The sequence below is a fragment of the Mus musculus genome, chromosome 5, assembly GCF_000001635.26.
Source record: "Mus musculus strain C57BL/6J chromosome 5, GRCm38.p6 C57BL/6J".
Classification (NCBI taxonomy): domain Eukaryota; kingdom Metazoa; phylum Chordata; class Mammalia; order Rodentia; family Muridae; genus Mus; species Mus musculus.
Window position 1 is genome coordinate 145686180 of NC_000071.6, and position 7370 is coordinate 145693549.

The following is a 7370-nucleotide window of genomic DNA, read 5'->3' on the forward strand; positions in this document are numbered from 1 at the left end:
TGAGATATGCTTTTAAATCTAGGTCTATCTTTTCAGGTGTGTTGGGGTGCCCTGGACTGGGTGAAGTGGGCATGCTGGGTTCTGATGATGGTGAGTGGTCCTGGTTTCTGTTAGTAGGATTCTTACGTTTACCTTTCACCATCTGGCAATCCCTGGAGTTAGTTGTTATTGTTGTCTCTGTTTAGAGATTGTTCCTCTGGTGATTTTGTTACCCTCTATCAGCAGACGTGGGAGACTAGCTCTCTCCTCTGAGTTTCAGTGGTCAGAGCAGTCTCTGCAGGAAAGCTCTCCTCTTTCAGGGAAGGTGCACAGTTATCTGGTGTTTGGACCTCCTCCTGGCCGAAGATGAAGGCCCAAAACAGGGTCTTTCCCAGAAGCTGTGTTGCTTTGGCCTGTCACAGAAGCTGTTGTTTCAGTACTCCACACTCTCACCTGTGTAGATTACTTTCCCAGGATTCCCAGAACAAAGGTGGCACCCGCGGAAGCTGAGGCAGAAGCCTCTTGGGCCGGGTGGACAACTGTGCTCTGACCTGGAAGGTGGCCCGTTGTCTGGAACCGAAAATGGCGCCGCCTCAGAAGGTCTGTGGCTCTTGCCTGTCCCAGAAACTACTGGCCTCTGTATTTCACACCTTCACTCATGCAGCCTGCCCTCCGCGGAGTCCTGGAACCAAGGTGGCTCCCGCGGAAGCTGAGGCAGAAGCCTCTTGGGCCGGGTGGACAACTGTGCTCTGACCTGGAAGGTGGCCCGTTGTCTGGAACCGAAAATGGCGCCGCCTCAGAAGGTCTGTGGCTCTTGCCTGTCCCAGAAACTACTGGCCTCTGTATTCCACACCTTCACTCATGCAGCCTGCCCTCCGCGGAGTCCTGGAACCAAGGTGGCTCCCGCGGAAGCTGAGGCAGAAGCCTCTTGGGCCGGGTGGACAGCTGTGCTCTGACCTGGAAGGTGGCCGGTTGTTTGGAGCCGAAAATGGCGCCGTCTCAGAAGGTCTGTGGCTCTTGCCTGTCCTAGAAACTGCTGGCCTTGTCGGGTCTTATTTAAACCAAAGATCTCTTCAGTATGAATTATATATTTTTTTGTTGGTCCATATGCCCCAATCAGGGTATAATTTGAGAGACCAGTGTAAATGGCCTTTCCTACAGCACCTCCTTTTAAGAAAACAAGGGGATTAAGATCTGTACAGCTTCCATTAATCCCACAATGTAGCCATTTGTGGTAAGGGCTCAATCTGCGGTCCTGCAAGAAGAGGCCCATTCTCGTTACAAACTCTTCCTCAGGCCTGAACAACATATTGGGGGAGAAGGTAAAATATTTGTGCTCATCAATCCATCTGGCTACAGACGACTGACAGTCTGTCCATGGCGGCAACTCCCCGTCATCCTCTCCACCACAATGGGGTGCAATTCTGGGTTGGCGAGGATGCTTAATCTCATTCCAATTGGGAGAGGGGAATGTACGATTTAGCCAGACTGTCAATTGCCACCAAAACCATGTAACATGAATAATACTTTATTTCCTTTTTCTCGGGTTTGGGTGAAATTTACAGTCCCCCTATCCTTGAATGATCCTAACATACAGATACTGAGCTGAATACTATCCCCCTTTTGCGGTAATTGAAAACATAGGGAGCCCTGTTCTTGGAGGGAGCGATTTTCTCCTAACAGGACCCGTAAAGGGTCAAATGGCAAATATGGTAAATCCAGTTTTTTATTAGTAGTAAAGAATTTTGGAAAAACTATAGCATCATGGCGAACCGGCATTGGTTAACGAAAGCTGAAAGAATGGCCCATCTCTGTTCGCCCATTATACTAGGAACCTGAGACAAGTTCAGCATTGTCAGAATCAAAAGCAATCCTCGGGAGGTCAGCATCTTCCACACCATTCTTGATTAATATCTTGCGGGTGAGTCGTTCCGGCAGCCAAAATGGGTTGTCTTCACTCTGTGGAAAAACACAGACAGCTCCCCTGGATCTTATTAAAATAGTATCCGGGCCTTTCCACAGACCAGATAAGACATCTTTACATTTCACCATTTCTTTTGGTCTATCAGGGTCTGAGCTATGTCGATCAGCTGCAGAGCGACCTTGCTCGTCAAGATTCAAAAAATTAAGTGTGAAGAGTGCTGTGGAGACAGCTACTCTTGGCACGGAGGGCAGAGTCTCATCAACTCCCACTTTTTGTTTTATAAAATAAGACTTGAGTGTACGGTGGGCACGTTCCACAATGCCTTGTCCTTGAGGATTATAAGGAAGGCCAGACAGGTGAGTGACTTCCATTTGATGACAAAATTGCTGAAATTTAGCAGAGGTATATGCTGGCCCATTATCAGTTTTAAGGATTGTGGGCTTGCCCCAAGCACTCCAAGCTTCTAAACAGTGCTGTATAACATGAGAGGCTTTTTCACCTGTTAAAGGTGTAGCAAACATTACACCAGAACATGTGTCAATGGAAACATGTAAATATTGATTTCTTCCAAAGGAGGAAACATGAGTGACATCCATTTGCCAGACTTGTAATGGCCTGATGCCTCAGGGGTTTACCCCTACATGAGGAGTAGGCAAAAATTGACAACAGTTTTGACATTGGGAGACAATGTCACGAGCTTCTTTCCTGGTTTAAGTGAAATGGCGGCGCAAAGTTTCAGCCGTCACGTGGAAGCGTTTATGAAACTCCCTTGCAGCCTCTGCCTGTGAGGACAGAGAAGTAGCCACGATTCTAGTGGCTTTGTCTGCTAAGTCATTTCCATGAGACATGGGGCCAGGAAGGCCAGAATGAGCCCTGACATGAGTAATATACACAAGATGTCTTCTATGTAACAGGGCTGACTGAATTTGCTGAAAAATGTGAACAAGCTTGCTAGAGGGTCTAATGAAAACAGCAACTTCAAGTGTATTAACTGCATTAACCACATATAAGGAATCAGATACAATATTGAGCAGTCCCGGGAAAGTTTCAAGGACCTCCAGTACCACCAAACACTCTACAACCTGGGGTGATGTCTCATTATATTGTTTAGGTGTTACTTGGCCATTTACTACATATGCACCTATGCCAGATTTGGACCCATCTGTATACACTACTACCCCATCCGGAAGTGGGTGTTTGGCTGTTATTGCTGGAAACACTATGGCTTGGCTTAAGGCAAACTGTAAATTTGGATGTTTTAGATAGTGATTATCAATTTGTCCTGAATAGGAGGCAACCAAGACTGCCCAATCATTAGTTGTTGCTGCCAGGGCTTGAACTTGAGCAGAGGTATAAGGCACAATTAGCATAGGAGGTTCTTTCCCAAAATGAGTAATAGCTGCTTTTATCCCCGGAAGTGCAAGTTGAGCAACTGCATTAGGATACCATTCAATGATTTTTGCAGGGGAAGCATTAGGGTGAACCCACAATAAGGGTCCATTTTGCCACAAGACTGCTGTTGGCAACTGTGCAGTTTTTAATACGCACAATTCAAATGACTTCGACTCGTCAATGTATTGTAATTGAGCATCTTGTAAGGCCTTTTTTACAGTTTGTAAATTTGACATGCAGCCAGGGTAAGTGCTCTGTGGGAGGAGATGTGGGTATCTCCCTCTAATATATCAAATAAGGGCTTTAGTTCTGCTGATGGAATTTTCAAAAATGGTCTTAGCCAATTAATATTTCCCAGCAATTTTTGGAAATCATTCAAGTTATGTAGTTGACCTTTGTGAATCTCTAATTTTTGAGGAACAATTTTGTCAGGATAAATGAGTGATCCTAGGAAGGTTCCCACTTGAGCAACTTGCACCTTTTTGGTGGCCACCTGCAATCCCCATTGCCCTAACGTTTTTATTAACATAGGGTATGCATCTTGCAATTACTGTGAATTTTTATGGCAAATGAAAATATCATCCATGTAAAGTACCCAAAGTAATGATGGAAAATGATTTTTAACTGATGTAAGTGCCAATTGCACATACAGTTGACATATGGTGGGGCTATTTGCCATCCCCTGAGGTAGGACCTTCCATTGGTATCTTTGATCAGGCTCTAAATGATTAATGGCTGGGATGGTAAATGCAAATCTTTGCCTATCTTGAGGGCATAAAGGTATAGAGAAAAAACAATCTTTAATATCTATAATTATAATTTCCCAATTTTTGGATAGGGCAGAAAGCAATGGAAGTCCTTGCTGAACTGACCCAAACAGGCGCATTTGTGCATTAATTGCTCTAAGATCATGTAATACGCACCATTTGCCAGATTTTTTCTTAATTACAAAAATAGGTGTATTCCAGGGTGAGGTAGAGGGCTCTAAATAACCCAAGCGTAGCTGTTCAGAGATCAGTTTTGTGGCTGCTTCTAATTTTTCAGAGGAGAGAGGCCATTGAGGAATCCATACAGCTTCCTCTGTAAGCCATGGTATGGGCATGGATCCCTCAATGGCCCCTAGGAAAAACCCAAACCTTGTCTTCCATTATTACCTTCTTGAGGGATAGGTTCAAGTCTACCCTGCTCTCCTTTCCTTAATCCTCTTCCTTCTGTATAGCCCATTTCTTCATCATTTGACCAGCTTGTGGCGAGTATTCATTAGTCAAATCATTCCCATTGCCTGCAAAATATCTCTCCCCCAGAGATTAACTGGGAGTTGTAAGACAAAAGGAGTGAACCGTCCCATTTGACCTTCAGGTGCTTGCCAGCTCAAAGAACGGGAGCTAATAGTGGGGCAGGACTGATAGCCTAACCCTTGTAAAGAATATGATGACTGAGTGACGGGCCAGGCTTTTGGCCACCAGTGGGAAGAGATGATACTTTTATCTGCTCCTGTATCTAAAATCCCTTTAAATTGTTTCCCCTCTATAACTAATTCTAAGGATGACCTGGAGTCAAAAGACATTATTAAGTAAGCAGAATCATTTCCAGTAGAGCCAATCCCTCTGGCAGCTCGAGGGACACCAGAGGAAGGAAAACAGCCATGTAGGCTTGGCAAAATTATTAGCTGAGCTATTATATCCCCTTGTGAAATAGAAAAGACACCCTGAGGGCATGAACAGATTATTTGAAGTTCCCATTCATAATCTTGATTTATGACTCCAAGGTGAACAAGAAGGCCTTGTAAGGCGAGGGAGGCCCGGCCCAGTGTTAGGACGACACTTCCGGATGGCAGAGGCCCTTTGTAGTTAGTAGGAACGGGCTGCACCCCCATATGGGGCATCAGCATGAACCGGGTAGTGGCATGGAGGTCCAATCCAGCTGATCCTTCTGTTGCCCTGAGGGCTGTGGGGTCCACCTTTTGCCTGCCAGGATCCCATATGTTTTGGGGCCCTGAGACCTGGGGCCCTGATACCCGTTTTTTGGAATGGCCTCATTCTCTACTGCTTGAGAAGAAATCCTGGCTGCAGGGGCCTGCCTCAAATGTCTTTCACTGAGCGACAATCTCTGGCCCAATGATATCCTTTCCCACACTTAGTACACAGTCCTGGCGCTCTCCTTTTGACAAGGGCTCTGCAGTCTTTTTTTTAAATGTTCTGGTTTGCCATAATTATAGCAGAGTTTGGGCTCAGCCATGTCAGGGTGTTTCTTCCCTTAGAATGACAGCTGCCAAACCGGCATTAGTGAGCAGCCCTCCAAGCTCACGGCAAACCTTTAACCAGTCCTGCAATCCTTTACTCTTTCTGGGTGTAATAGCTGCCATGCATTCCTGCGTGGCCTGTTCATAGACCAACTGTTCAATTAAAGGCATAGCTGCCTCTGGGTCTCCAAAAATTCTCCCTGCCGCTTCTGTCATTCTATTCACAAAGTCTGAGAACGACTTCTGGGCACCCTGAATGATCTTTGTTAAGTGTCCACTTGCCTCTCCCTTCCTAGAGAGTGCTTTCCACGCCTTAACGGAAGCAGCTGAGATCTAGGCGTAAGATCCCCAATGGTAATTTGTCTGGTTAGCAGCGTGTTGTCCCTGACCCGTAAGCAACTCAAAAGTCCATGTTCTTTGGTCCCCTTCAACGGCGGCATTGGCTCTTGCCTGTGCTTGGCAGGAATCTTGCCACAAAGATTTCCATCCTAGATACATTCCCATATTAGGGGCTGCAGCTTTTACAACAGTCATCCAATCCCCGGGAGTCATAGCCAAAGTAGCAAGCCTTTCGACTTGCGCTATAGTAAAATTGGTGCTGACTCCATAGTTACGGACTGACTCAGCAAGCTCTTTAATCTGTATATACTACACCGGAGCGTGAACGCCTCTGCCATCGGCGCCTTCAAAGACCGGAAACGCTTGCTGCACTTTTCTCTGTTCCTCTTTTGGAATGAATAAGTCTGAATGATAACTCTGCACATAGGGCGGAGGTGCACTAGGACCCAGAGGTTGAGGGCTCGGAGACCGCGCAGCAAGCTGACTTTGAGACCACGCAGCAAGCTGACTTTTGTCTCTAGCTGCTTTTGTCTTATTCTGTGACTGATTAGCTCGTCTTTCACCTGGATGGTGTCTTTCTTCCTTATATCGAGCCAACTCTTCCTCTGAGTCTGTTTCCTCAGGGGGGCTAAGCTCCTCATCCGATTCTGAGCTACTAAAACCTAGAGCCTTAAACTCATCTAATGGCGAATAGAGGCTCCCTCCCCTAGGGGCCTGTCCAGCTTGATCTCTCTTTGTCTCTCCCTTCCCATCTCCATTTTTAAACTCTCCCAGGACATACTTTCCCTTGTTTCTCTTTTCCTCGGGCTCAAGGTCTGTGGAAAGGCTTTATTTTTAATGTTTAGGTGCACCATGTTTCCTCTGAACTCCTAATCTCTCTCCCCACTCTGTCTCTGATAGACTGTCTTGGACTTCCTCCAGTACCCTCTGCCCCACTTAACCATTTGTTGGCATTCCTCATCTTTTAAGCACGATCTTATCAGCTTCCACAACGACATGGTCCCAGCTTTAAGTTTGCCATTCTGCTGTTCCCCAACTAGATCTCCTTTCAGTTTCTCCCAGGAGGCAATAGTTAAGGACCCTGAGCACGCATACCATGGAGCTTTGTGATCTATCTCTTTAACAAAACCTTCTAGCATCTTAGTGGCAATCTTCAGGCCATGCTGCCTCAGGACCAACTGTAAGCGGTCACCACAGAGTGGGAAGTTCCCATACTGCCCTTTTATCTAACCCTGCCTGACCGAGACTGAGAACCAGTCAGCAGTTCCACCAGTGGAAGCAGTACGCAACCAAAAGAAAAAGAATGAGCCCCGTGAAAACAAACAAAAAGACCTCTAATGCTGGAGAAAGTTCAAGACCGAACTTACCTTACAGAGCTTACCTCATCCTGTAGTTCTGAATCTGCCCCGCAAAAACGGAGGGTCCCCTCTCGGTGCCTGGCTATGGTATGTTCCTGGGTTTCAGCGCCAATATTGTCCCGAGCTAGTGTCTTGC